Source organism: Cupressus sempervirens, chromosome 6, assembly GCF_028749045.1.
Source record: "Cupressus sempervirens isolate cs-2001-9-10 chromosome 6, ASM2874904v1, whole genome shotgun sequence".
NCBI classification, from domain to species: Eukaryota; Viridiplantae; Streptophyta; class Pinopsida; order Cupressales; family Cupressaceae; genus Cupressus; species Cupressus sempervirens.
This window is the reverse complement of record NC_143123.1, coordinates 597,257,111-597,262,568: the sequence shown is the minus strand read 5'-3', so window position 1 is coordinate 597,262,568 and position 5,458 is coordinate 597,257,111. Positions and strand designations below refer to the sequence as shown.

General features: G+C 36.2%; 1 pseudogene; it reads right to left on the bottom strand.

Annotated features, from left to right (window-relative positions):
• Positions 1-940: 940 nt before the first annotated feature.
• Positions 941-2,033, bottom strand: LOC149553659 (acidic endochitinase-like; annotated as a pseudogene).
• Positions 2,034-5,458: the final 3,425 nt, after the last annotated feature.

Here is a 5,458-nt window from a genome sequence, read left to right as displayed (position 1 = left end):
ATATAAGTAATTGATTTCGTATAATATTTGATAATTATACTCTTTTTTAGAAGTAAACAATTTAAGTAGTACATCTTAGTGTCATTGCATGGACTGTTTGAAAGATGTTTCTCACCAATAAGCTCCTCTTAGTCACTCATCTATGCGTCCTAGTATCACTTTCCCCTCCTAAAAGAAGTAGTCCTTGTACTCAATAATGTCAATAAGGACATATTTTAAACGATATTAGACAAGCATGTCATCGACCTTTGTATATAGATTAGGCCATATTCATCGTGTTGATCTCCACAACTTTGCTGGACTTTTACATGCCCACAAACTTATGATATAGGTTCTCTTGGTTTGTGTTATAGTAGATAATTTTCTCGTCTCATAAGGATTAAACTCAACTACTATAACATCCTATTCAAGAAGATACCATATGGGCTTGAAGCCAATTCTTGATGGATAAGACCTTCTTGATAAATGAGGCAAGCCTGGTGATTTTATGTATTTTATGATATAACTACCAGTCTCATTATTACATAATTTAATTGTCTACAATCTTATATTACATCTCATACGACAAGTCAATTCCATGCAAACTTTGGAATGTTTCTCATTCCATTCGTCATGTTTTTCTTATAACTATTAATAATTTACATTTACAATATTGAAAAATGATTAAATTTGTTGTTAGTTTGTCTAACGTGTTTGATTAAACTCCAACCATATCCAATGTTTGAAAGTGTGATATGGTTCCATCCAATTTTTCCCTTTGATGAATACAAAATAATAGATAAAATATTAATTTATCAAACTTAACAGATGTAACACAATTATTTCTAGAGAGGAGCAAATTTTAACTAAAGTGTAAAAGAAAGAGAAGTGGGTCGTAAGAAGCATAGTATGGTATGATAAGGGGTATAAAGGGAGTGGAAGGGTGAGGGGTAAGGGGGGCCTAGACAGAGTTCTTGATGGTGGAGTTGTAGCCGTCCCAGAGGTCGTAGTATCTGGACCAGAGCATGACCCTGCCGTAGTTGGGAGAGGTGCGAATCTTCGGGGAGCATGTCGGAGATGAGGGTGAGCGGAGGGACGTAGCTGAAGCCGGCAGCTGCGGACGAGGCGGGGAGACTGAGGAATATCTGGGCAGAGGAGGGGAGAGAAGAGGTCCACTGCTTATCTGGGCAAAGGAGGGGAGAGAAGAGGTCCACTGCTTATCTGGGCAAAGGAGGGGAGAGAAGAGGTCCACTGCTTCCAGGTGTCCGGGAAGCCCGCACCTCCATCGTTGTACTGACAAGGAGGGTTGTTGTAGAACTGCACCCAGACATAGTCGAAGAGGCCCATGGTTAGAGTGGTCTCCAAGCAGGCGGGGAACGAGCACTGGGGAGCTGCGGTGACAAGGATGTTACCTGATCCATAGCTCTTGATGTATTTGGTGGGCCAGTCTTAAACATCGAACTAAGGAAGAAATTAAGCTTGGAAAAGTAAGTCAAACTTTGACTATTTAACACTTTTACTCTAGGAATGAAACCTTAGTATGTGATGTTTAAGCAGTTCATACTTGGTGAGGCTTCCCAGTGCTCGGTGGTACCCCCCTCGATGTCCAGGTTCATGCCGTCCAGAAAGGCGTCTCCGAGGGGCTTGGAGTCGGAACTGCCTCCGAGGTAGTTGTCCCACAGATAGGAGGCCGCGCTCTGGGCATCTGCGTCGCTGCTCAGGTAGTAGCTGCCCACTCCTCCGCCCAGCGACAGAAGCACCTTCACTCCCTTGCTCTGCCACGCCTTTATGTCACTGCTCACCCCGCTGCAGCTCCCTTTCGTGTACGGGTCGCAGTGCCCCGCCAGATTTATCATCGGCGTCTGCCCGTTGCCGAAGCTTGCCAAAAATGCCAGGATCACTATCTTTTAGTTGCCTGTCGAGCACGTGCTGCTCAGGCTCCCTTCGTTCCCGTTCTGCCCCCAGTATATCGCGATGCTTCCGCTTGCTGCTGCAGCCTCCCTCATTCCCAACAACACCACCACCACCACCACAACCGGCCACGTCCTCTCCATTTCCGCGAATATCGAGATTTCGATGAATATTGCTCTTAACTACTCAAATATCTCTCTCACTTTGATCACACTCTCGCTTGCTTGCTTAATGCCTGCCTTCCCTCGGCCTTATATACACCCATGCTCCCTCCCTTTCTCTCTCATCTCTTCCACCACTCCACGTCTGGGTCGCTGTAGAGTCTACACTGGGCTGCGCATACGCCGCGCCCAACCGCATTCACATCTCATAACTCTCCAACGCACATATTATTGGTCCATTCGAACACGCAGGATGACCATCAACACACATTTTAAAATACTTATGCTATGCGACATCTGGATAACTTATATTGTCTTATTTGTTCCCTCTCTTCGAACATAATAACGCGGGTGGGCCGCTGCAATCAAAACGAAACGCAAATGTAACTCTCGGATAACAAATAGGAGTGAACAGCCCGAAAATCACTTTTAGAAAACTAATTATGTAGTACATTTCCGGGCTGTGCTGCTGTTTTTTAAAGTTTTTTCTTCTCTCCCGGGAAACAAAGGCGCAGAGACGATAAATATGAGCACTTACGAAGTGTATGGTTAACTATGTTTAGGTTGGAGATGTATGAAGAGTGAGAAGTTGGGTGCTTCATCTTGTGAGCATCATCTAAATCTAATGAGTGCTAAGTATTTCATTTATTCTCATGAGAAATATGGATCAATAAATTTAACTCAAAAAAGTAAGAGTTAAATTCTAATAGCAATATCACAATTTTATTTGTTGTATAAAGTATCGCCACTTATCAATGTATGTTATTTTTTTCTCTATTGATAATTATAATACTACTTTTACATATTTCTATCAATCATCTCTATTTATCATATAAGAAATTCATAACTTCATTTATATCTTACTATAATAATGGATCAATTTAGTGCAATAGGAATATGGGAATAGAAATGCGTATTCTAGATTTGTTATTCCAGGGATAGAAAATGGGAATACACATTCCTATTCTATGTTTGGCTCATTTGGAATTTGATTGAGAATATGTTTATTCTATGTTTGGTTGTGCACAACTAGAATTGGAATATGTCTTTTTTTTAAAATTAATTTAATATAATATTCTTTCCCTTACATTTGATTGAGTTTTTTTTTTTTTTTTTTTTTCGATTTTATAATTTTTATTTAATGAAGTGAAGCTAATTTTTTTGGAATTTATTTATTAAAAAAAATTAGACACAATCATGATAGAAAGTTATGGAACTCATAGAATATATTCATTATTTCTACAAACCACAATAATAAATTAGTTACCATGATCATAAATAAGTTCTAAACATAAAAATAGTCATATCATCATTAAATATATCCATCATTTCTATAGAAAATCATAAAATAATTTACAGTCTACAATAGTCACTCTGACTTTTAACTGCCTTTATGCACATGGTCCTAATATACTAGTAATATTGAAACAATTATAATACATAACATGCCTCAAAGAAACATGTTTTCACTCTCTTGTACTTTGCACAACTTGCAATCATTACTTTAATGTGTTATAGATTTTGCTATAGTGGATGTGGGTGGGACAATTGTCAACCCACTGAAAGTAATTACAACCACTTTCCCCATACAATAGCAAATCTAAATTAGTGGTTGCCACAATAATTAGTTGTTACATAAAATATAAACCTAGAAAAAAATTGCTAACAACCATTCTGACATTTGGACAACACAAGAATTTGCATTTTGGATTTTTTTGTTCTATGTGAGGTCTTCAGTACTATAGGACCAACGTCACACTCACACATTGGTAAATTTAAATCCATCAACTCTATATAAATAATAAATATATAGAATATTAAAAATTATTCAATTAAAAAGATGATATAATTTTACACACATATATTAAAACACCAAAACTAGTAGAGAGCAATGTTACTCCATACCATTAAAACCATCTACAATGTTTACGAATGCTAGATAGGATTATGAAAAAATAAGAAATTTTGAGATGACCAAATAAAAAAAATTCACTCATAAAATTGTAATTTGTTAACAACTATTTAGATTTCATTAAAATTCTTCATAATAACTCAAGTAATCAACACCTTAAAAAATAGAAAATTATCTCTTTAAATGAATATCTTCATCTTAAAAAACTATACTTAAGCAAAACCACAAAATTGGGCTCTAACCATGGCTATATGCAAACATATTTGGCAAATGAATAATAAGAAGTGTTTATAACATGTGGGGAAAGATTATAGAATTGGAATTTGAGCATCTCAAAGTCTACAAAAAGTAAATTGTGAAGGAATGAAGAGCTATAGGAGTCGGGCACAAAGGAGGAACAAGAACAAGAGGTAGTAGGGAATAGGAAGATTCGTATGTAAAGGTTCAAAAGAGGATGGGAGGTTATTCTCATCTTTGCCCACACAAACAACAACCACTAGAGCATAATGAAAAGAAGAAGAAGAGTCAGAATCAGATGAGGAAGTAGCTTCCAATCTCTTTTCATCTTTACTTGTTTTCATCACGGTCATAGGCTGTGCATCCCATGTAAAGGAACAAAATCAGTAGCACATGAAAAACTAAGATATTATCATTTACCAAATATACAATAATTACAAATGGAACACAATCAGCAATACATGAACACCTAGATTTTAAACTTGGAAGCACAAACTAGGAAAAATTGTGGCAGTAGGAGCTCACTGCTCTAGAAAGTATCACTTCCTATATAACATCAAAATAGAGCTAATATCTATTGTGAAACTATACTATTGTAAACACATTTATTATAAACAGATCTGAAACAACAATTGCAATATTAACATCTGATGTGAACTAAAGATAGTAATATCACATTTACTATTGACAACAGATTTGAAACAATTGCAATATTTGCATAAGGTGTGAACTCAAGATAGTAATATCACATTTACTACTAACGACATATTTGAAACAACAATTGTAATAATAACACCATATGTGAACTCAAGATAGTAATATCACATTTATTATTAACAATAGATCTAAAACAACAATTGCAATATTGGAAAAACATGTAACATAAATAGTGTTTGATACATCAAATTCACATAGTAGTTAAAGAATGACATTAGCATAAGTATTGGTTTCAATAAAAACATTATAATCCTCCAAACTTATATCTAACATAATCTTCCCTCATCTCTGCATCTATCTCTAAGAACCAAATATCTCTTGTTGGTTCATGCATAAAACTATCAGATGCCATAGTCATAGTCTCCTAACTAAGTTTGGGAATTTCTTTCAAGGCAATAAACAAATTGGCAGCATCTTAGTATTCTCTTTATCAACTTTTATAGTGTGGGGCATTTTGATTCCCTCCTGTATCATATGGATACTTTCATAAATTACATCCAAAGAAGCAGCCATGCTTGCTTGGCCTTCTAGTTGTAGGTGT